General features: G+C 45.5%; 2 long non-coding RNA genes across 2 annotated transcripts; both read right to left on the reverse strand.

Annotated features, from left to right (window-relative positions):
* Positions 1-19,458: 19,458 nt before the first annotated feature.
* On the reverse strand, positions 19,459-23,030 carry LOC128406579 (uncharacterized). The gene is made up of 2 exons (XR_008328528.1): positions 22,792-23,030; positions 19,459-21,817 (listed from the first exon to the last, which is right to left on the reverse strand). It is a non-coding gene; the product is annotated as an uncharacterized LOC128406579 (long non-coding RNA).
* A 1,195-nt stretch (positions 23,031-24,225) lies between these two features.
* On the reverse strand, positions 24,226-25,246 carry LOC128406578 (uncharacterized). The gene is made up of 2 exons (XR_008328527.1): positions 24,928-25,246; positions 24,226-24,815 (listed from the first exon to the last, which is right to left on the reverse strand). It is a non-coding gene; the product is annotated as an uncharacterized LOC128406578 (long non-coding RNA).
* Between the last annotated feature and the right edge of the window lie 392 nt (positions 25,247-25,638).

Raw genomic sequence — 25,638 nt, forward strand, 5'->3', positions numbered from 1 at the left:
AGCTCCATGGCAGAGTGCCTGTTTGGTATCCAGAAGATCTCAGGTTCTATCTCCAGGCAGAGCTGGGAATGTCCCCTGCCTTGAAACTCTGGATAGCCTCTGCCAGTCAGTGTAGACAACAATGACCTAGATGGACCAATGGTCTGACTCAGTATAAGGCATCTTCCTGTTTCCCTGTTTGAGGAAGGTTCCCATGAAAGCAAAACGCTAAGGTCAAATGCAGTTGTTAGGAAAAAGGCACTTCTCATTTGAATGGCACCAGGAACCTTTGATCTGATTCCAGACTCGACAGCTGCCCTTTCTGGCTTCAAATGTGATTAAGCCTAGAAATCCCAGTGCTGGATTAATCAGACTTGGTTGCTGCTGTTGTTTTTATCTCCATCTTGATTGGTTGGGCTGTTCTCCCGTGTTAAAAACACCCTCAGCTGCAAAGCAGAGTTGCCAAGTTGAAAAACCACCAATGATATTCAGAGCAAACATACAAAGATCTAGGAGATGTGGATGCCGAAGGTAGGAAATCAGGGAGAGGGCCAGAATATAATTTAAAGACCAGCTTATCTCATCACACTTTTCCACAATGATCCTCAAACTGAAACATAACCCCAGTTTTGCAATGCAGTTTTGGCAAGGCGCAAAAATGGATACCCTGGGATATAGTATTCTTAAAAATACATTGTGAAAATAACACACCAGAATACATTGCTTTAAGAAAATTTGCTTTGCATTTCTGGACTGGGAAAGCCTGGCCACAGTAGTTAATGCATGGTTCAAGACTGGATTACTGCAACACACTCTATGTGGGGCTTACCTCACACTTTATCTGGAAGCTGCGGTTAGTGCAGAATGCTGCAGCACAATTGCTGACAGGAGTGAGGCCTTATCAGCATATGACACCTGTGCTCAGAGATCTGCACTGGCTGCCGATTTGCTATCCGGGCTGGTTGCCTCCTAGGGTAGCAAGTTCCAAAGTTTAACTCTGTGCTGCGTGCAGAAGTACTTGGAATCATAGAATCATAGAATTGTAGAGTTGAAAGGGACCCCTGAGGGTCATCTAGTTCAACCCCCTGCAATGCAGGAATGTCAATGAAAGCATCAATGACAGATGGCTATCCAATCTCTGCTTAAAAACCTCCAAGGAAGAAGAGTCCACCACTTTCTGAGAGAGTCCTTTCCAATGTCAAACAGCTCTTACCATAAGGTTACTAGATTTTTTTCAATGAATCTGGGGACACTTTTCAACTTTAATAGGAATGATAGAATTTTGTATGGGGACTGATTTGTAAATCCGGGGACTGACCCGGAAAACAGGGACGTCTGGTAACCTTACCTCACCAGCATAAAGTTCTTCCTGATGTTTAGTTGAAATCTCCTTTCTTGCAACTTGATGCCATTGGTTTGGGTCCTCCCCTCCATAGCAGGAGAAAAAAAGTTTGCTCCAACTTTCATGTGACAGCCCTTGAGATATTTGGAAATGGCCATCGTATCTCCTTTTATCTGTTCTGAATCTTCCAACATTCAGGCTCACTGAATGTCACAACCTCCTTGAGTGCTTTTCCCTGGCTGGAATGTGTCCTTGAACTTGGATGATGCCTCTTCCTTGTCTGGATGCTGAATAGACAGGTGTGTTTCAGAAACCTCTGACTTTGACTGGAACGTCTCCTGCTGAAGAGTCCCCAGGAGGTTTCTCCTAAGTATGGCCCCTGGGTTGGGAAAGGCTGCGCCTCTGGGCTAGACAACACTTGTGAACTGCATTTCCATCCCACCTTTTTCTCCAAGGAGCTCAAGGTGGCTTACATGGTTCTCCCCCTCCTCATTTAATCCCCACAACAACCCTGTGAGGTAGGGTAGGCTGAGAGGCAGTAACTATGACCCAAGGTCACCCAGTGGGCTTCAAAGTGGAGATTCAAACCCTGGTCTCTCCCATGTCCTGGACCTACTCCAACACAATAACCACTGCACCACACTGGCTCTCCAAATAGTAAGTTAGAGGGAGAAATTTTCTGATCTGGGTCACATCTATACTATAGTTAATGCACACTGAAAGCTTCTGTGTCCCCTGCCCCTCCCCAGAATCATGGGAGTGCAGTTTATGCCTCTCACCCAGCTACAATTCCCAGCACCCTTAATTGACTACATTTCCCAAGATTATTTGGGGCAAGCCAGAGGCTTTCAATGTGTGTTATATGGATTGTGGCTTCTTCTAAAGAATCTTGGGAAGTGTAGTTAGTTAAGGGTGCTGGGCGTTGTAGCTCCTTGAGGGGTAAACTGCAGTTCCTAGGATTCTTTGTAGGGGGCAGTCATGTACTTTACAGGTGCTTTAACTGGATGGTGCAGCTGCATCCCCAGAGGCAGATCCCTACATCTCTGGTTGACAACAGATCTGCAAGAATGTTGGCTTTATTCTGCCCCCTTTTTAATTTGCTTTATATTTTTACGTTAGGGTTTATTGGGTATATTCTTGCATTCCAGGGTTTTATTTTATTTTAACTCCGTTTTATGAACTCGCCCAGAGGAGACTGGCTATTGGGCAGCACAGACGTGCCACTAAATTAATTAAAGCCTCACCACCACTGAACTGTATCCCATCCTCATAAGCTATGCAGATGGAACTTTACATTCAGCCAAAACCGCTGGTGCATGCAATCCAATATATCCCTCTCTGACTGACTGAGAGTCTCAAGCAGGAATTTTCCCTCACCTGACATCAATTGAGATCCTAGAAGCTTTTTTCAGCCCGAGGGCCACCTTCCCTCCTAGGTGACCTTCTGGGGGCCACATGCCAATGGTGGGCAGGGCCAGAGGCTAAATCGGGCAGAGCAACATGTAAGTTTAAACTTTATACAGAAAGCTAGCTTCTACATCATGCCTCTTCTTTCCATTCAGGAAAGCAAGAGGTGTGATCAGAGTTGAAGGGCACACCCTACCCAGGCAAAAAATGCCTGAGGATGGTATGAAGCGAAGCCAGTAAGGGGTATGGCCTCTTAGAAGAGAAATGCTGGTAACACTTTACTGAGGAAACTGAACAAAAGCAGCGTATAACTCGAGGGGAGAAAAAACAGAGGGGTTCTGTCTCAGTTCAGCCCTTGTACATAGAAGGGAGACATTCATCCAAGCATACAGAGGGCAGGAGAACTCCCTCAGAACTACCCAGCCAATCAGGACAGGTGCTACCTCAGCAAACAGCAGGCTGTTTGCTGCTCAGCAAAATCTCCACTTGTCTTCCTTTGGGCTTCTTGCTTGTAACCCTAGTAGAATTAACCCTTCACTTCCACATGGCATGATCTCTGCTGTTGCATTTCCATCATGATCTGGGGAAAGGGTGTGTGGCTGGAGTGGGCAGACGAATGTAACTCAGGAAGATTCCAAAGGGCCAAACAGAGATGCCTGAAAGGCTGCATTTGGCCCCTGGAACTGAGGCTGCCCACCTCTGCTAAACCCTCCAGGGGTGTCCCTGATTTAGAGAAGCTGTCCTAATTTGATCATGGAATGTCCCACTTTTCCTTAGGATGTCCCTATTTTCATTGGAGAAATGTTGGAGGGTTTAGAGTTCTCTGACTCCTGAGCCGTCTGAAGGCAATCCTGTATAGGGAAGGTTTTTTGTTTCTTTAAAGTTCAATGTTTTATTATGTTTTTATATATGTTGGAAACTGCCCAGAGTGGCTGGGGCAACTCAGTAAGATGTGAGGGGCATAAATAGCAAAATTATCATTATGGAATGGGACGTCCCTATTTTCATCAAAGAAATCTTAGAGGGTATGTATGCTCTGCCTGCATAGTGGCCCTTGTGGATTAAAAGTTTTTGTTTGGCATTTTTCAGTGCCTTTTAAAAAGGTGTTTGTGTGGAGTAGTAGTAGTGGTGATGGTGGTGGTGGTAATAATAATAATAATAATAATAATAATAATAATAATAATAATGTTTTAATCCATTGTTTCAATACATAATGTGCTATCTGGTTAAAAGCCCAGAGGTCTAACTCCCCCCACCCCCCTCAAAAAAGCTGCCCTGTATTTGCCCCTCACCCACCTTGTTTTCTTCCCAGATCTGCACTGACCCCAGAACTCCAAGGAGACTGCCAAGAGTCTGAAGGAACCACAAATTATTCTGGCTCTGCGGAGAGCCAGGCCTTGCCTTGTTCAAAGCATCAGGAACCTCAGGGGGACAGCTGAGGCCCAAGGCTATTGTCTGCTGCAAAACCAGCCCAGCTTTTGCACGGCTCAGAGCATTGCAGCAAAGGCTAGAAAAGTTTTTCTTACCTTTAATTTACCCACCCCATTCCTTTCCAGTGCAAGGCTCTGAAAAGGGTGACAAGGAAGGGCACATTCGCAAAGAGCAGAAGGTTTTTAGGGACTGTACCCTGTGGAGGGGGGAGGCCTTCCTGTGGTGTACAAAGTGCTTACAACCCTGGTCAGCAACTATGCTTGCTGTATCTCAGGCATGGATTTTTTTGTATGTGTGTGTTTCCTGCTGAGTGCCTAGTCCTACCCTTAGCCTGTCCTGATCTAATTCAGTATCTCCCAGTGGTGGTGGAAAATAGGTGGCACCAGAGAGCTTTGGGCCAAGCTCTGCCTCTCAGGCTGACCTACCTCACAGGGTTGTTGTGAAGGTTAAATGAGGAGAAAAAGGTGGCATATAAATGCGATAAATATAGAACAAATATTTGATTCATGCATGCATGTATAAAAAGGAGCAGCAGGCAGAATGAACAAGATTTCAGTACTTTGCATTGGGAGGAAGCCTCATTTAACTCAGTGGCTATGGTGGCTGGTGCCAAATGGGAATGGGAATGGTAGGATCAGAGGCAGGGAGTTCAACAGCACGTGGTGCCAGAGCCAGCGAGAGGCAGAGCCAACTCATTCTAGCTTTGTCCCCGTTTGTCTAGTCCTCTTCTAATCCTCTTCCTGAATCTTCCATGTTTGTGAGCAATTTCTTGGGTGCCCATCCCAAACTCAGTGCCACTTCCTTGCAGGAGACCTAGCCATGGTTTCTGGTGTACGATTTCCTGGTATACAAGAGGTTGACAGAATACAGGTTCAAATCCCCACTCGGCTATGAAGCTCACTGGGTGACCTTGGGCCACTCACAGACTCTCACCCTGACCTGCTTCACAGGGTTGTTTTGAGGATAAAATGGGCAGGAGGAGAACTGTGTATGTCACCTTGAACTCCTTGGAAGAAAAGTGAGATATAAATGCAATCAGCCAGTCATTCTGGAATAGGTGGCGTGAATAGGTGGAGCCACATGAAAACTGCAGATAAACCAACAACAAATAATCATGCAAGGGACTAGTCTCTTGGCTCCATGTCAATCAATCCCTGAGTTGCACCAATTTTACCGTTTCCTCACCCCTCCCCTCATTGCATCATGTGGGATTGTGGCAGGTTTGTTTATGACAGAGCTAATTAAATACCTCTCCCGTTCAATGGTACCTGAGATCTCCTCTGCCTAAGCTAGGATTATCTGTAACATGCCGAGACCGAGATAGAATATGAAGGGATGTTATCGCAAGGAATTCTAATAGAGATTTAGTTATTCCCTGGCCTCGCATTTGCTTATTCCCTGACATTTGTAAAGTTCAGGTTTACAAAATAAACCCATATGAAAAAGAAAAAGAGAGAGAATCTCAAGGCGTTATTTACACACTGCTTGCCATTTTCTGCTCGGCTGGGCCGCCTTCCCAGCTCTTAAAGGGAAAGCATGTGAGATCAAGGTTTTAAAGTGGGTTTTCTAAGGCTTGGCAGGTGGGTTTTAGCCAAAGGGGAAAGTAGTGGGAAAGGGGAAAGGAGGGGGGCTGTGTTAGCGATTACACATAATTTTTTCCCATGGGTGTGGCGGATTGTAAGCTTCCTTAGTTGATGGAATCTGGTCCATTAGAATGAATGGAGCACTGCTTCAATGTGCGCCCAGTCCAGGGGGTGGCCCTGCTGCCAGGTCCCTCCATAGTCTCAGTGTTGTCCCTTGTAGAACTCACCAGGGGTAAGGAGGAGGATGGGGACAAAACTAGAAATAGTCGGCTCCGCCTGAGGTTGGCTCTGCTACCACCTACAGTTGGGCTCTTGGCTTTCAGCCCTACCAGTCCCAATGGGCACCAGGCATGATGGCTTCCTCTGTTCGCCTAAACTGTATCATTTTATGTAAACCCAGCTTGATACGTGTGTGTGTGTGTGTGTGTGTGTGTGTGTGTGTGTTAAAAAGAAAGAAATATTTGGCATGCTGTTTTTTGCCAAGTGGTTTGCAAACCAACGAACAACAAAATAATCCACTAGACAGGCAAGCTAAGCAATCCTGCTTCTCTCCAAGAGGATTGTAGGGAAGCTTTTCCTCTTACTACAAGCAGAGAATGGCTTACTCTGTGGCCAGGCAGGCAGGAAGCTGGTGGTGAGCTGATAAGCAGACCTAGGGAAGGTGGAAGAGAGAGGTGGCTGAGCAGGCATGCAGGTAAAGACCATCTGATGGAAACTTGGGCGGCATACGCACTATATATTTAAATCACATGACTGCCCCCCAAAGTATCTTGCAACAAAGCACTTCTTGCCTACCTTTATAAGGCAAGGTGGCTCCAGTTCTTTGCTGAGACAACACCTCCACATGTTGCCTAACGAGGGAGTCAGACACGGGAGCTGTCCATAGTGCTGATTCAGTACAGGATCCAGGTTGGAGGGCCTTTTTGGGGAATGACAAGGGAGCAGGTCTGATTCCTGAATCTCTGCTTTTACTGCTGTTGAAGGACTCAGTCTATGAATGTTCCAGGCCCTAGTGCCCCTCAACTACCATGAGTTGTTGTTGTTGTTTATTTTATTTGCACTGTGCTTCAGCCAAAAAGGCTCCCAGAGTAGCTTATGCACAATCAACTAAATCAAGAGAGTTCCCTGTCTGCTGGCTTACAATCTAAAAGACATGACACACAAGTGAAAAAGGGACATAGAGGGAGGAGAGGGAAAGCAAGCTCTAGGTGTAGTGGTTAGGTGTGGGACTCAGACTTGGATGACCAGGGTTCAAAGTCACACCCCGGCCCAAGGTAACCCAGGGGTCTTCCAGGCTAACCTAAATAGGGAGGAGAACAACTATGTATGTCACATAATAATAATAATAATAATAATAATAATAATAATAATAATAGTTATTCTACTGACCAGCTGGTATTGGAGCAGTTGTCCAAGTTATAGATGACATACCTGGATGGTCATTTTCAGAGGGTGTTTCTTTGGGAGTGAGAGCGATCTGGCTGCGACATCTGTCACCCCATTGATCACCAGGGTTGATTCGGCTGATCTGGCTGACTAGGCGGGTGTCCTCTTCCTCCCTCACCGCTCCATGTGTGTCCTTCCCGAAGCTGCGTGCTCGGTGGAAGAGGACGACCATCCCAGATAGAAGTGTACCGTTCTTCAGTCAAGGGTATACGATAGCTGCGCTCCCCTGCTAGAACCTCCAAACAAGCGGGAGTTTGCCTGTTTTTGATGGGGTTACACTCCCTTGAAGGAGCAGGTAAGAAGCTTGAGGGTCCTTCTGGATTCATTGTTGTCACTTGAGACACAGTTGACCTCAGTGGTGCGGAGTGGCTTCCATCAGCTTTGGCTGGTGGCCAAGCTGTGCCCCTATCTGGGTAGGGATAGCCTAATTTTTGTTTCCTATGCTCTGGTAACCTCTAGGTTAGATTACTGCAACACGTTATGCATTGTGCTGCCACTGAAGATGGTTCAAGAACTTCAGCTGGTGCAGAATTTGCTAGCCAGGTTGTTAACCAGAGCAAGATGATTTGAACATATAATTCCATTCCTGGCCCGACTGAAAATTAATTTCCGGGCCCAATTCAAAGTGCTAGTTTTGACCTATAAAGCCTTAAATGGCTCAGGACTACAATACCTCAAGTCCACCTTTTCCCATATGAACTGACCTGGACTGCAACCATCTTATGAGGCCCTTCTTTGTGTGCCTCCTCTGCATGAAGTCCAGAGGGTGGCAACATGGGAATGGGCCTTTTCTGCAGTGGCTCCCTGTCTGTGGAATGCTCTTCCCAAGGAGGCCTGCCCAGTACCTTCACAACATATCTTTAGGTGCCATGCAAAAACATTCCTCTTCTTCCAGGCCTTTGGCGAATTAAACAATCTATGACCTTTTCGAAAGTGTGTGGTATGTGTGTGTGTGTGCCTGTTCGTTACTATGTTATGTATCTTTGTCTTTTTAGATTGTAAAAGGCCCTGTGATCCTCGAAGAAAATTAGCAAACAAACAAACTAAAATTAAACAGTTCTATAGGAGGTGGTGCCTGATGGAGCTGGTCATTTGGCATAGCTGGTGGAACGAGGCTAGCTCTCCTTTCTCCCATAAGGGCAGCCTGAAGGAATGGCTGCCTCCTGGTGGCAGGAGGGAGTGCCCTCTCAAAGCCTATCCTAGGCCCATCTCCATTTAGTGCTGGGATGGATCCATGCTGGAAAACCTGGGGATCAGCTGCCTGTCAGTGTGGTGCAGGGCTGGGTAGATTATTGATGCTGTTGTGCCACAACTCCCATTACTGTTGCTTATCGGCAATGGTAGCTGGGGCTGATAGAAGCTGGAGTCCAACAACTTCAGGAAGAATCACCATTTCCTCTATCCTCAACCTCAGACAATCCTGAGCTAGCTGGACCAGCAGTCTGACTCAGGATAAAACAGCTTCCTGGGCTAATCCCTTCCTTTTGTCACCCCTGAACTGAATATCTTCCAAAGGCAGATCTGAACTGCTGGTACCAGCAGGTTCAGACAGAGCTTTAGAGCCTGCACAATCCCCCAGACCATACTGGGATGAACCGGATGAAGGTGACTCTACCTCAAGCAAACTTTTCTAAGTACTGAGCCAGCTGGCTGCTCAACCTGACACTTCCTACATGATACAGTCAACACTGTCACCCTGCTATGGAGAAACCTCCCTTAAATTGTCCAGCTGGGGTCCCTCCATAAGACCCCTTAATGGGCTTGCTAATGTAATCCGAGGCAACCTCAACTGCTAACAAGACTCATCCTGACATCCTCCGATCTGATAGTTTAAGGGTGGAATTGGGACTGGCTGACCCCTAGGATGAATCATAGAATCTTTATAATTGTGGAGTTTTAAAATTGAAGAATTTTATCATTGTGGAAGGGCCCTTAAGGGCCATCTAGTCCAACCCCCTGCAATGCCATGAGGGTAGGAAGGGAATTGTTGTGATGCTTGGCATATGGCCCAAGGATCTGCTTCCTGCCTTGACTTGAGGTTTCCTTCCTCTGATTTGCTATCAGTTTCTGCCTGTGTCTCTCTGTAAGGTCTGTATGTGGGTGGAGGCCACCCCTTTACAAATCACCCCAGAGTAGGACATGGATTAGAATAACATCCGCATATGTTGTTAGAGAAAAGTCTTGACCATCACCTGAGATACCATCACCAGATTTGGCAGGACACAAGCTGAGGTTATGTTTGGACCATACATTTAAAGCACACAGCACCCTCTCCAGAGAATCCTGGGAATTGTAGTTTGTTAAGGGTGTCGAGAGTTGCTTGGAGACCCCCTGTTCCCCTCCCACATGGATTCCTGTCATCCTCGACTTCTAAAATTAGGAACAATACACCTAGGAATTATATTCTATGGCTCTCACTGAGAGCTCCTGTTCATTTCAATGGGAGCCTAACCTGTCCACCTGCCACTCTACTGCCCTTGATGCCCCCAACCACCATCAGTGGATGCAGCCATTTGAGCTTGTCCCCCACCATCCTGTAGTAGAGCCACTTCTGATAGGACCCCCACCCATGGCTGTTGACAGATCAATGAACACAGGCATCTACTTGAGCAGGCCTTCGATGTAAACAGATGGCTCCCATCAGCCTAGGAAAGAGTCAAACCGATGAACTAAAGGTGAAAGGCTCTGTATCCCATTACAAGTCATTAGTTAAATTATCTCTTCTGTCACCATTCAATTACCCTCTGCCCCTCCCCATTAAGTAATTCAACATACACCTGTTGGATTGGCAGCTCAGTTTGAGCAAAGCGGAAGGAAAATCCAGTTGATTGGGGGTGCTGGGGTTAGGACAAAAAAGAAAAGAAAAAGAATGACTGCACTTTATATTCTCTCTCTCTGTCTCACTCACACACATCTCCCTGCAAGTTCCATCTTGTTATTGCACTGCCAAGCTTCTCTCTAACTCCTTCCCAATATTGCTACAACCAACTTCAATTATTTCCATCACATTATTGCACCAACCAGCTCCCTCTAAATTTGATCACTTCATTGCTACCGTATTCTTATGGAGATACCTATTCCCCACCCCACCCCTTTTCACAAAGTAATTTCCCTGGGAATTATAGTAAGCAATGACATACTAGCCCATAACACCTGGAGGCCAGTTTACTTTGCAAGATTGCCTTAACCCACACATGCCCATGTAACTGCTTCGATCTTCAGAACTGACCCTGTTACAGGTGCCACATAATCCTTATTTCCAAGTTTGTAAGTAATCAATCTTTTAGTGTGGCAGCACCTATGCTATAGAACTCCCTGCCTATTGATAACAGGCAGGCACAATAAAGCAATAAAAACACCAGCAAAAACAGATTTAAAATAGTTAAAAAATCAGAAAAGATTAAATCACACATCGACCTTCTACATATCTCGGTAAGGTAAAGGAAAAGAGACCCCTGACCATTAGGTCCAGTCGTGGCCGACTCTGGGGTTGCGGCGCTCATCTCGCTTTATTGGCCAAGGGAGCCGGTGTACAGCTTCCGGGTCATGTGCCCAGCATGACTAAGCCGCTTCTGGCAAACCAGAGCAGCGCACGGAAATGACAGAAACATATCTCGGTAGGCTTGCCTAAACAAAAATGTTCTTAGCAAGTGCTGAAAAGAGTACAGTGGAGGTGTCTACCTGATGTCAATAGGCAGGGAGTTCCAAAGGGTAGGTACTGCCACACTAAAAAACCCCCATTTCTTACAAATGCAGAATGGGTATTATGTGGCATGTGTGGTGGTAGTGCCAATTCCACTGACGGAAGCAGGCACATGTGGGGGTAAGATGATCTCACAGGTAAGCTGGACCCAAGCTGTTAAGGACTTTATATACTAATAGTAACACCTTGAACTTGGCCCAGTAGTAAATCAGCAACCAGTGCAGATCTCTGAGCATGGGTGGTGCATGCTGACAAGGCCTCGCTCCTGTCAACAATTGTGGTGCAGCATTCTGCACTGACCAAATCATTCTGCAGCTTCCAGATCAAATGCAAGGTAATCTCCACACAGAGTGCATTGTAGCAATTAATTAATTAAAATGCACAATAGGACAATTTAATCCAAACGTTAAAAGAAACACCAACCTATTGAAATGTGTCATAAAACAAGCCCACTGAAGCAGGCATCCGGCCGGCCACTGTTGGGCTAGATCCAGCCGTGAGGCTCTTCTTATACTCTTTATGTCCATTAACAAGCAAAACAGCAGTTAAAACAGGAGGTTCAGGCCAGGAGATCCAGTGGAACGCTTGTCTAAACAGGTGTGTCCTCAACAGCTGGTGGAAGGAATGGGGCCGCTCACATTCCAGCAGGAAGAACGTTATGCAACATTGGTGCCGCCAGCATAAAAACATATCTCTGTTTTCCCAAAGTTGATCATCATCAGGCCATCAGGTGGGAGTTGTCTGGTGTTTTATTATTTTTACCCTGTTGCAGATATCAGTGACGATGCTGATTAGGGTTTGCAACTCTGCCATGCACCTTTTTCTAAATCTTGCATGGAATAAAAGCTTGGCTTGGACCTGTGTGTATCTGGCGGTGTGATAGCTTCCAGGGCCACATACTGCAAAGTTTCTGCATGGCTCCAGGCTGAAGCTGTGGACCCGACTTAATATTCCTCTAGAAAACACTGACCCTGATCCAATTAACCGCAGGGATTTCACCACAGTCAGCAGTTGGAGCAGTGCGATGGCGCGGAGTGGGAGGGGAGGGGGAAAGGATAAAATGAGGAAAAGTCTGAGCTGGAGAACAAGGATGCACTGATGCAAGCTGTGAAATGCCTCAGTTCCCCATAGAGGAACTTCTTCCTGGTTGGGTCAGAGCACAAGTGGCAAAAGGGGAAGGAATAAAAAAATAATATTCAGACAAGATTTTCCCCACTTGTGTGCTCTTTAGATCAGGGGTGAGCAGTTTTGACTCTCCTGGATTCTCCGACTGTCTCTTAAGTGTAGCAGCAGATAACCAGCCATTGCATCATTGAAAATTGGGCTGCAGGAAGGTGTGTGTGTGTGTGTGTGTGTGTGTGGCTGTGGAGAAAAGGAAGGTAAGGAGAAACCACAACAATCCCAGAACACAAAAGTTAAGGAAGACGAATAAGCTAGTTTTAACTTGCAGTTTTTTCAAAGCAAGGGGAATTATTGATCAATACTGTATCAATACTGTACCTTTATCAATAACGAGTTAAACCCACCATGCCTATCTGAATAACTGTATAACCCCCCCGCCCCCCCAACCTGCACTGGCTCTGAGATCTTCAGTGAAGGCCCTTCACTCAGTCCCGCCACCCTCACAGGCAGGCTTGGTTGGGGACGCAGGAGAGGGCCTTATTTGTGGTAGCTCCCAGACTGTGGGACTCCCTTCCTACTGACAGTGGTGTAGCATGGGTTGCCAGAGCCCAGGGCCATGCAAAGGGGTGGGTGGAAGGGAAACAGATGGAATATGCGTGCACATTCAACTGCCTAATGGGTGTTTGCATCACCCAGGAGATTGCAGCTGCAGAGATAAAAGAAGAGTTGTTTTGTTGTCTGGAGAAGTCATTTCCTGGTTCACATGGAGAAGCCATTTTCAATGGAGCCCAATAATGGACATGCACAGCTGTATTGAGGCAGCACCAGGTGTTGAAATTTTGTTCACCTAACAATTTTGCACCCAGAGCAACCACCCCTGTTGCCCCCCCCCATACTACTCGTTTGCCTAGAGAGGCCAGACTGGCTTCCCCATTGTTGTCCTTCTGCTGGCAGGTAAAGGCTATTTTATTCCAACAAGTCTTTTGGGAACTTCTTTTTCAAGGAAATGGGTTTTAATGGTGCTTTGCTGCTTTTATCACCTGTATTTTAATAGATCTGTTTTGATATAATAATAAACTATGTGGCTATCAGACGCAGGCCTGGTGCTAGATGAAGTCTGTTGCTTGAGTCCAAGGACAAGGGGGTTTATCTAATGATAGTCCTATTAAAAATAATGGATGTGACTATGTTAGATCCATTCATTTCCATAGGTCTACTCTGAGTAGAACTTGAGATGTCCCGCTTCTGCCATTCTGCATACAAAAGTAGACTAAATTGCTGGCTGAATTTTACTTCAGCACTGATGATGGGACAGTGCTCTCATGAGGGCAGTACACTAGCTTAGAGGGCTCAGGGCAGGCTGCATGAATCATGCAGTTATATCTGGGGGAAGGTCTGTGGCTCAGTGGTAGAGCATCTGCTTTCCATTCATGGTATATAATTCCATGCACAATACAGTGGTGACTCGGGTTACAGACGCTTCAGGTTACAGACGCTTCAGGTTACAGACTCCATTAACCCAGAAGTAGTACCTCTGGTTAAGAACTTTACCTCAGGATGAGAACAGAAATCACGTGGCGGCAGTGGGAGGCCCCATTAGCTAAAGTGGTACCTCAGGTTAAGAACAGTTTCAGGTTAAGAACGGACCTAACCCTAACCCTAACGAATTAAGTTCTTAACCCGAGGTACCACTGTAATATAATTGGACAAATTGGTAAAGTTAGACAATAGTGATAATGCTATTGCACTCAGCTGCTTGCTGGCTTTCCAGAGGCATATGGTGACCACTGTGAGATTACGGTGCTGGGTTAGATGGGCTGTTGGCCTGATCCATTAGGGTTCTTAGGAACATAAGAGCCTCCTGGATCAGACAGGTTTAACAGTGGTTAAGAGAGTTAAATACTTGGGGATCAATTTGACAGCAAAAAATGGGAATTTATTTAAAGATAACTATGAAAAATGCTGGGGTGAAGTGAAAAAGGATCTAGAAATATGGTCAAATTTGAAACTTTCTTTGTTGGGACGTATTGCTGCTATAAAAATGAATGTATTGCCTAGAATGCTGTTTTTATTTCAGACATTGCAAATTGTGGACAAGATGGATTGTTTCAAGAAGTGGCAGAGAGATATTTCAAGATTTGTCTGGCAGGGCAAGAAGCCTAGAATAAAATTTAAAATATTAACAGATGCAAAGGAAAGAGGTGGGTTTGCCTTGCCAGACTTTAAACTTTATTATGAATCAGCAGCTTTCTGCTGGCTTAAGGACTGGCTACTTCTTGAAAACACAGACATTTTGGATTTGGAAGGTTTTAACAATGTATTTGGATGGCATGCATACTTGTGGTATGATAAGATTAAAGCGCATAAAGCATTTAAAAACCATATTGTTAGGAAAACATTGTTTAATGTTTGGATAAGATACAAGGATTTATTGGAAAATAAAACCCCAAGGTGGCTGTCACCGATGGAAGCGAAAGCTCAGAAAAAGCTCAATATGGAGGCTAAATGGCCAAAATATTGGGAAATTTTAGAACAAGATGGAGATAGACTTAAATTGCAGAGTTTTGAGAAATTAAAGAATAAAGTGTGAGATTGGCTCCATTACTATCAGATAATGGAGGCATACAATTTGGATAAGAAAATTGGCTTCCAGGTGGAAAAATCAAAATTAGAAACAGAATTGTTAGAACCTAAAACAAAGAATTTGTCAAGAATGTATAACTTGCTGTTGAAATGGAATACTCAGGATGAAACGGTTAAATCTGCTATGATAAAATGGGCACAAGATGTTGGACATAATATCATGTTTGCAGACTGGGAAAAGTTGTGGAACACTGGTATGAAATTCACGGCATGTAATGCCCTAAGAGAGAATATTATGAAAATGATTTACAGGTGGTACATGACCCCAGTCAAGCTTGCAAAAATCTATCACTTGCCCGATAATAAATGTTGGAAATGTAAGGAAAATGAAGGCACATTTTTTCACCTTTGGTGGACGTGCCCAAGGATTAAGGCTTTCTGGGAGATGATATATAATGAATTGAAAAAGGTATTTAAATATACCCTACTGAAGAAACCAGAGGCCTTTCTCCTGGGCATAGTTGACCAATCGGTGTTAAAGAAGGACAGAACTTTTTTTATGTACGCCACAACAGCAGCAAGAATACTTATTGCAAAATATTGGAAGACACAAGATTTACCCACTTTGGAAGAATGGCAGATGAAGGTGATGGACTATATGGAATTGGCGGAAATGACCGGCAGGATTCGAGACCAGGGAGAAGAGTCAGTGGAGGAAGATTGGAAGAAATTTAAAGATTATTTACAGAGATATTGTAAAATTAAGGAATTTTAGAATAATGTTGGATTGGAACTAAGTGGTTTCTAGCTGTGATGGGCTAAAAGAATATGAAAAAATGGGTTTATATAAGTAAAAATCTAAGAGCGTAATAATTTAAGAATGAGATCTGGGTAGCAAAAAGAGGGAAAGAAATTGTTGAATTAATAACTTGAACTTGGAATACAAAAAAAGGGTGGTATGAGGAGGTCCTAGAAATAAGTAAATGAAAAATAAGGAGATGGAAAGATTGATTGTTTTTAACAATTTTTGTTGGATATTTTTTCTTTTTTTGTTTTTTCTTTTTGTTTTTTGTAATGTAAAATCCTTAATAAAAATTATTATAAAAAAAAAGAGCCTCCTGGATCAGGCCAATGGCCCACCAAATCATTTTTTTTTCTCACAGTGGCTAACTAGATGCCTACAAGCAGGATTCAAGCACACCCTCCCATTCTGTACTTTCCAGCAGCTGGTATTCAGAAGCACTGCTGCCTCCAATTGTGGAGGCAGATCACAGCCATCATGGTTGGTAGCCACTAATAGCCACCATCCTCCATGAATTTGTCTAGTCCTCTTTTATAACCATCCAAGTTGGTGGCCATCACTGCCTCCATTGGGAGTTCCACAGTTAACTATGCATCATGTGAAGAAGTCCTTTCTTTTAATCTGTCCTGAATGTAGCCTTTGATAGTCTTACTCTCCCTCCTTCTTATGAGGTGCAGAGCAGGCTGGCTTAGGGGAGATCCTGGGGGAATGCATCTGCCGCCTGAAGCAACTGCAACCCCCCTGTCTAACCAGCTAGCTGGCCCAGTGCGGGGAAGTGTGAAGCCACATCAAGCTTTCCCCTCCCACGTGTGCTCATTGAAAGTCAGAGTCAGGGCCCGCTTTGCAGAATCAAATCCTCCAAGTGAAAGTCTGATTCTTCGATTAAAGCGTCAAGGTGATAACCCAGCCTGACAGCTCCGAGACAGGCGTCTCTCCCTCCCCCGGTGGAGCCGGGTTTGCTCTCTGCCACCACAGAAGCTGCAAATGAAGTGCTGTGTGGGCTGGAGGCAGGGGAGGGGAGCAACGGAGAAGGATGTCGGGAGTGGGAGAGAGAAAGTTATGGTGCCAAGCTTTCTTTTACCCTTCACATTTTCACTTTCCCCTGTGCTTGCCAAATAAATAAATAAATAAATAAATAAATAAATAAATAAATAAGGAAATAAAAGAGCTTGAATTTCCCTCCCTCCCTCTTCATCTGGGGATTGAAGAGCTGCCTTCTCTCAAGGGAAGCTTTCCAGGAGCTGCTCAGAAAACTCTCCTACGATGAAAGGCTGCTGTGTTTGGGGCTTCCTAGATGGACAAATCTGTGGAGAAGGCTGTCAATAGCTATGAGCCAATGGTCTGCCTCCGTGGCCGGAGGCAGTAATGCTTCTGAACACAGGCACACCTCAGAGATATTACAGGTTCAGTTCCAGACCGCTGCAATAAAGAAGCATATCACAATAAAGAAAGTCACACAATTTTTTGTCTGTTTTCCAATGCATATAAAAGTTATGTTTACAACATACTGCAGTCTACTAAGTCAGGCGCCGCCCTGGCTGCAGGGGCAGGAAAGGGAAATTCTAGCTCCAGTCCTGACCAGCTTAGGGGTGGAAAGTGGGGTGTTCTTTTCCCTGGAAGTGGTCGGGCTGTTTGCAGATGCACCCATGTCCCTGTATATCTGCAAAGCACAACAAAACTAGGCATGCCTGTGCCAGAATGCAAGGCCTGCCTGCCCACGAGACAAGATGAGGTGACTGCCTCAGGCAGCAGGATTCACAGATGCAGCAGATCCAGTCTTCAAGGAATGCTTCGCCTGCTGCTGCCGCAGTGGCAGCAACAGCTGTGGCACACTTCTTGGAAACCAAATTTGCCACCTCCTTGGCAATCCCCCAGTTCTGCTTCTGCAGTGGCCACTTGGTGAATACTTGGTCTCTTCCCACACCTAGGGAGGAAATGGCAGAGGCTGCCCTCTGGGGGGCTCTGCACCTACCAGATGTGACTTATTGTGGGCCCCTTCCCCCCCATAACGGCCTTTGATTCCCACTTTAACTGCTAGGTAAGGTTGATTTGATGCTTGCCCTTGTTCCTGATATAGACCTTTATTCCTCCCTTGTACTTCTTCACTCACCCGTTCCTCCTTGGTGGGGAGGGGCAACCATTTTGTGGTTTGCCTCAGGTGCCAAAGTGTCTTGGGCCGGCCCTGCCAGGAAAGGAGATTGCTCTTGTGCTCAGGTCCTACTTAGAATCATAGAATCATAGAATCACAGAGTTGGAAGAGACCACAAGGGCCATCGAGTCCAACCCCCTGCCAAGCAGGAAACACCATCAGAGCACTCCTGACATATGGTTGTCAAGCCTCTGCTTAAAGACCTCCAAAGAAGGAGACTCCACCACACTCCTTGGCAGCAAATTCCACTGTCGAACAGCTCTTACTGTCAGGAAGTTCTTCCTAATGTTTAGGTGGAATCTTCTTTCTTGTAGTTTGGATCCATTGCTCCGTGTCCGCTTCTCTGGAGCAGCAGAAAACAACCTTTCTCCCTCCTCTATGTGACATCCTTTTATATATTTGAACATGGCTATCATATCACCCCTTAGCCTCCTCTTCTCCAGGCTAAACATGCCCAGCTCCCTTAGCCGTTCCTCATAAGGCATCGTTTCCAGGCCTTTGACCATTTTGGTTGCCCTCCTCTGGACACGTTCCAGTTTGTCAGTGTCCTTCTTGAACTGTGGTGCCCAGAACTGGACACAGTACTCCAGGTGAGGTCTGACCAGAGCAGAATACAGTGGCACTATTACTTCCCTTGATCTAGATGATATACTCCTATTGATGCAGCCCAGAATTGCATTGGCTTTTTTAGCTGCCGCGTCACACTGTTGGCTCATGTCAAGTTTGTGGTCAACCAAGACTCCTAGATCCTTTTCACATGTAGTGCTCTCAAGCCAGGTGTCACCTATCTTGTATTTGTGCCTCTCATTTTTTTTGCCCAAGTGCAATACTTTACATTTCTCCCTGTTAAAATTCATCTTGTTTGTTTTGGCCCAGTTCTCAAATCTGTCAAGGTCGTTTTGAAGTGTGATCCTGTCCTCTGGGGTGTTAGCCACCCCTCCCAGTTTGGTGTCATCTGCAAATTTGATCAGGATGCCCTTGAGTCCATCATCCAAGTCGTTGATAAAGATGTTGAATAAGACCGGGCCCAAGGCAGAACCCTGTGGCACCCCACTAGTCACTCTTCTCCAGGATGAAGAGGAACCATTGATGAGCACCCTTTGGGTTCGGTCAGTCAGCCAGTTACAAATCCACTGAGTGGTAGCATAGTCAAGATCGCATTTTACCAGCTTCTTTACAAGAATATCATGGGGCACCTTGTCAAATGCCTTGCTGAAATCAAGGTAGGCTACATCCATTGCATTCCCTTCATCTACCAGGCTTGTAATTCTGTCAAAAAATGAGATCAGGTTAGTCTGACATGACTTATTTTTCAGAAATCCATGCTGACTATTGGTGATCACAGTATTCCTTTCTAGGTGCTCACAGACTGTTTGCTTAATGATCTGCTCCAGAATCTTCCCTGGTATTGATGTACTTGCAGTTTGCAACTCCCCTATGAGGAAAAAGTGCAGCAACTGTTGACAGAAAAGGCCAGGAAGAGATGACATGATAGAAGTCCATGTAGTTATGCAATACATAAAGTGGATAAAAGTTTTCTTTCCATAACACTAGAACTCATGCATATCCAATGAAGCTGAATGCTGGTGGACAGATACAAAAACTTCTCCACACAGTGCATTCCCTACTGCAGGCAAGAGGTGGAAGAACGCTCCTATTTAGAAGAGGCATTCATTCATGAGAGGGGAGCACCCTTTCTTATATCAGCAGATGGAAACTTGTGGGCCTGAAGATGTTGTTTGACTCCAACTCCCATCAGCCCCAGCCAGGACAGCCAATTGTAGGGGGATGATGGGAGTTGTAGTTCAGTAATTTCTGGAGGGCCACAGGTTCCACACACATGGTCTAAAACTAAACTTTCACATTCCAAATCCAAATTTGGATCTCAAGCAGAACATCTGGTAGAGGAGGCAAATTACAGAATCTTTATTTGTTTCAGCTTGAAAGAAATTGTTCATTTTCTTTTCTTTCTTTTTAAAGCAAATCTTCCACCGCCCCCAACAAAAGAAAACTTCCATAATCTTGAATCCCATCAGTTGAAGATGTGGGATGTCGGGTTTGTGTGTTGTCAGGAGTGTTTCAACAACGCTCCACAGGGGTAAAGCAAAATATGAGCAGAGCAAAATATGTAAAACACTGTGCACATTAAAAGTTTCTGCATGCATCTTGAATTAAAAATCTGAAGGAAACAAGGCCGTGAGATGCACAGACATTTATTAAGAGGTGTGTGTGGGGGGGGAGATAAAGGACTTTACATTAAGAAAATTTGCCTTGTCTTCCTTGGATCTCATTGCGCCTTCCTCCGATATTAGTATTATAATAGAATAACAACATATCCCGGAGGTGCTGTTCATTTTAGTTAAGTAATGTTTGCAAAGGGCTTTGGTTTCTTTGAGAAAAAGGTGCCACTGAAATGCTAAGTCTTGTTGCTTTAATAAGCTCCTGGCTTCAAAGATCCTTTAGCAGGGAGCTGAATTATTAGCACTATTTTCCCAAGCATGTCATAGATTTAATAAGGACAAAATGGAGATCTGGTGATAAGTGGTGTGTGTGGCCATGGGCTTCTGTGCCTTTTCTTAGGCCCATCATCATCATCATCATCATCATCATCATCATCTATATTCCACCTTCAACTCCTTGGAAGAAAGTTAACATAGAAATATAATTAATGATAACTCTATATAGTTTCCTGCCCTGCCCTTTTTAACCTCACAACAACTCTGTGAGGTTAGCTGAGGAGCAGTGAATGGCCCAAGGTCACCCAGTGAGCTTCATGACTGAGTTATGAACCCTGGTCTCTCAGGTACTAGTCCAGAAATCTAACTACTATACCACACTGTCTCTCTTAACCTGCACCTCAAGTACAGCATCCCACATGATGATGCAACCTAGTAAGGCTCATGCTCTAGATGAGGGGTGTGGCCACACTATACTTTGGTTCTGCATCTCCAGGGCAACTGGTAATCTCAGCTCAGTGTTATTCCTAGCTGGGAGGTGAGTTGTAAGCTCACCAAATACTTCCAGATTCCATCTCCAGCATCTCTGTAGGGCTAGGATTTCTTGTCTGAAAACCTGGAGAGCCACTGCCAGCCAGTGCAGGCAATACTGAGCTAGGCAGGCCAACAATCTCACTCAGTGTAAGGCAGAATCCAATGAATTTATTAACTGGCCATCCCAGTGCTGCTGACACTGGATCCAGCTCAGAAGGCCTCCTTCCTCTAATGTAATTAAAGAATGGCTGTAGCTCAGTGATAGAGCTTCTACTTTGCAGGCAAAAAGTCCCTGGATCAATTCCTGGCATCCTCCAGGCATGGCTGAGAAAGATCCTTCTCTGAAACCCCGGAGAGCTTCTGCCAGTCAGTGTTGACAATACTGAACTAGATGGACCAATGGCCTGACTCAGTATAAGGCAGCTTCCTATGTTCTTCAGGAGCATCTATAGTTCCATGGTTGACCATCTGCTTTGCACACAGAAGGTCCCAGGTTTAATCCCTGGCATCTCCAAAAATGGCTGGCTACATCCTTGCCTAAAACCCTTGAGAGTTTCAGTGTTGACAACACTGAGCTAGATGGATCACTTGTCTTGGTATAAGGCAGCTGCCTGTCAGTGTTGCTAATACTGGGCTAAGCTTTGGATTCCTTTGGGTGGGTAGACCACATTTTCAGAACACCAGCTGTGAGCCAGTTTCCCTTGCAACATCACCTCCCGTTGACTCCTTGCAAGAAAACAATTCTCTTTATGTCAGCTGGAAGGTAAAATGTTGCTTTGATGATGTTTGTGGGGTTTTAAGGACCAGCAGTAAAAATACTGTAAAGAGGCAAGCCCAGTAGATGCTACAACCGTCCATCCATTTAAAACTTCATTTTGGAGGTTTTGTGGTACAGTTTATATGTGCTGCAATAAAAGACCAAAAAGCTTATATTCTGAGCCCTCCAGAACTTTGCCATCCAGTGATATCTGCCCTTTGGACCAAGTTTGCAAAATATCAGAAAGGGGGGGGGGGGTGAGCTTGTTCCCAGAGTCTGTTTTTTAACCATCAAAGTAATGGGAGCCTTGTTTCTAGTGTTACACCGTTTTGTTATTTGAAAGGCAGGAAAACTTTTTTCATCCTCACCAGTGCTGCACAAAATGGGACATCCATCGATCTGTGGACATTTCTTTTCAAGCAGAGAAATATCAAAAGAGAGAAAGAAATATTCCCATTGTCGATCTGATTTAGCCAACAAAAATCAGATTGTTTCCCCTCCAGTCTTCAAAAGAAACCCATTTCTAAACAAGAAGAATAAGAAGAAAGAAGAACACAGGAGGCAGAGAAATATGAGAAGTTTGTAATTATAGGACGTCACTATTTTCATCGGAGAAATGCTGGGGGGGTATGGAATAGGATGTCCCTATTTTCACTGGAGAAATGCTGGAGCGTATGAAACAAGATATCCCTATTTTAATAGGCAAAATGCTGGAGGGTATGGAGTTTCGCAACCTCACAGCCAAGGAGATAAAACACTATACAGTCTTTAGAAGACATCTGAAGGCAACCTTGTATAGGGAAGTTTTTAAATGTTTTATTATATTTTTAAAGTAGTTAGAAGCAACCCAGTCAGATGGGCAGGGTATAAATAGTAAAATAATAATAATAATAATAATAATAATAATAATAATTATTATTATTATTATTATTATTATTATTATATAAAGGTAAAGGGACCCCTGACCATTAGGTCCAGTTGTGACCGACTCTGGGGTTGTGGTGCTCATCTAGCTTTATTGGCTGAGGGAGCCGGCGTACATGTGGCCAGCATGACTAAGCTCTGGCGAACCAGAGCAGCGCACGGAAACACTGTTTACCTTCTCGCTGGAGCGGTACCTATTTATCTACTTGCACTTTGACGTGCTTTTTAACTGCTAGGCTGGCAGGCGCAGGGACCGAGCAACGGGAGCTCACCCCGTCGCGGGGATTCGAACCGCCGACCTTCTGATCAGCAAGTCCTAGGCTCTGTGCTTTAACCCACAGCACCACCCGCGTCCCTTTATTATAGAATAGGATGTTCCTATTTTCATCTGAGAAAGCACCTGGTGGGCAGCTCCGAGGCCTCAGGCCAGGCCAACGCTCTCTCCTATATCCAAGCAGCTGATTTGAAGGGTATTTTCAGAAGCTTCCAAAACACCAGGGCAAAAGCAAGCCAGGAGGCAGTGAGGATCTGTTAGGCATTCCCTCATTGTTCCATTCAGCTCAGCTTACTTACTTGAGTCACCTGGAGCGATTCCTGACAGCGTCCATATTTTCCTATTTTCCAATCACCCTGGTTTCTGATTAGATCCTGGAAAGTCTTGCTTTTCCTTAGGACGTCCCTATTTTCATTGGAGAAATATTGGAGGGTATGGAGTTATGCTCCCCCCCCCCCCGAAGCCATCTGAATGCAGCCCTGTATAGGGAAGTTTTTTAAAAAAAAGTTTAATGTTTTATTATGTCTTTCTTTATATTGGAAGCTATCCAGAGTGCCTGGGGCAACCCAGTCAAATGGACAGGTGTTCATCATTGTTAACTGACCTGTGTAGGTTTGTATATTAAGGGACATGTGGTAAAATGTTGTGTAGAGAAACATTTGTGGGATATAAGGTAAAGTGAGAGCAGTGGGTGGACTACGAGAGGAGGATGGAACCTTGGGGTGTGCTGCGTGCTGATTGGCTGAAGATGGAGTGTGACAGGCAGGTGACAGTTGGGAAAGTGTGTGTGTGACAGTTAAAGGCAGTTGGGCTTTGGAGGAGGAGGGGGAGGGAGGAAGGAGGAGGGAGGAGGGTGGAGGGAGAATCCAAGAAATCCATTTCCTCAAGACATGTTTGTGGCTCAGACAAGCTGATTTGTCTCAGGAGGGCAGTTTGGTCCCAGGGATGCCAGTTGCCAATCCCGACCTCCACAGAAGAAGGGCCTTGACAGTCTCATCTTTGGGAAGGAGCAAGGAATCTGCCCTGCTGAGGTCTTCCAAAATTTGGCAATTGTGGTCCCAGCCAGTGTCAACAGATACAAAATCAAAATTAAGATACAAAATTAAGGTCTCGATCCAAACATACAAATTCAAAAGAGCCAGACAAAGAGAAGGGTGAATTGTTTGCCCAGTTATCAAAAAGATCTCAGAAAATACTTTGGTCCAGGACCCTTTGTTTGGCGCCATCCTGCCAGATATGCCTGTGGGTCTCAGGATCCTGGCATGGTGGGGAGGCACCCCTATGTGTACAAAATAAATTCATTGTGATGTCAAATAGCAACCATGTGCCATTTGCAGGGAGAGTTCCCTGGTGTGAGCCGAAAGATAAGAGCTTTCTCCCATCTTATTCTTGTATCTGAACTTGCCTGGGAAGTCTCTTGTCACCATAGGCATAGCTGGGGGGCAGGGGGGAAGCTTCCCCCCATCAATAAAAACCAATAAAAACACATAGCAAACTGAGGTTCTGCCCCCAAAATGAAAGCCCCCCCCCAACCAAAATCCTGGCTACACCCATGGTTGTCACTCTTTGTGGCCGGACTTAACTTGGCAAGATCTCCCTCTCCCCTGACTCAAGGTCTTTGATGATGACTCCGTCTGGGTGGAAGGGAAAGGGAAAGAAGAGAACAGCCACTTAAGGGATGGGAAACCCCTGGAGGTGCCACACCCCACCCTCCCAAGCCCAAACTGCCCCTATTCTGTTGGCTACCAAAAGATGTTCATTTCAAGCCTGATTTCGGTGGGGGCGAAAGGTGAACCTGTGGGCACCAGAGGCGGTCTCTCCGGCCCCCAGGGTGCCTTTGGGGGGCATGCTGGCATGTCCTATCCAAGGACTGCCCCCCCACTGCCTCCCAGAGCTCGGCTTTAAATGCCAAAGATGGTGGAGGCTGAGGTACCCTTCCCAAGTTCGCCCGGCCACATGAAGATCATCTTCCCAAGGGCTCCACCGTGAACCTCCTCAAAGAGTGGAGCTCCAACGGTGGGCCCTGGGCTGGCAACTCTGCAGGTGAAACAAAGGAAAAAGGTCAAAAATAAAGTAAAATACAAATTAACCACCTCTGCCTTCCTCCAAGTCTCCTCCAAGCAGAGGTCAGTCTCCTCCGGACTCCATTATCATCAGAGTCTTACAGGCCTCGCAATCATCTTCCTCTCAGCAACAGAACAATTGCTCACCTGGAGCCCCAGACTTGCCTGTTTCCACCTCCTGGACGACCCACAAGGATCTTCCTTTGAGACCATGGGGTGGACCTTGTTCCTCTTGCAGCAGCTCTCACAGCCTCTTGAAGCTAGGAGAAAATGGGGAGAAGTTGAGAAACTGGAGCCCTGGGTTCAAGCCATCCCTCCGCCACCACACTCACAGGGTGACCTTGGACCAGCCCCTCCCTCTGCCCAGCCCACCTCTGGGAAGTCCGGATGAGGCAGAGGAGGGCCGCAGCAATGGACCTGATCATTGCCTTGGGGGCCAGGACTTCAAACTCACCGCCAACTCTTTCACTCCTGCTCCTCACTGCCAACTGCTGATCAGTTGCAGTTGGTCCCTAGAAGCCAGCAGTGAGTGATGTCACATAGGCTGGGCTGGGTGAGTCATGGTTGCCTTGACAACAGCCTCCCCACTAAAGCTGGACCACTCTGGCTCCTCCTTCAGAATGGGAAGGCAAGACCCTCCAAGTGCCCCTATTTTCCAGGGACAGTCCTGGATTTTCAGAAGTCATCCTGGTTTCTGATTTAATCCTGAAATGTCCTTTTTTTTTTTTTTGCTTAGGACATCCCTATTTTTATCAGGGAAACGTTGGAGGGTATGGAATAGGATATCCCTCTTTCAATTGGAGAAATGTTGGAGGGTTTGTAACTGAAATGATTGCATGTGATGGGGTTTCTGATTTACCAAAGCCCTGAACAAACATTGCGGCTGAGTCTGGATGTCATTTTTGATCTGCTGTTAATTTTGCCTTTTCAAGGACATCCTTTTAAATTTATGAAAGGGAGGAGGAACACGGACATCCCAACACTGTCAATCCACTTTCCAATGAATAACGTCACAATTCATTACTTGCAGAGACAAATGCTCACATCATGAGTTGAAGGCAGGGCGGGTAGGACAGGAGATAT

This window comes from Podarcis raffonei, chromosome Z (genome assembly GCF_027172205.1).
Source record: "Podarcis raffonei isolate rPodRaf1 chromosome Z, rPodRaf1.pri, whole genome shotgun sequence".
NCBI lineage: Eukaryota > Metazoa > Chordata > Lepidosauria > Squamata > Lacertidae > Podarcis > Podarcis raffonei.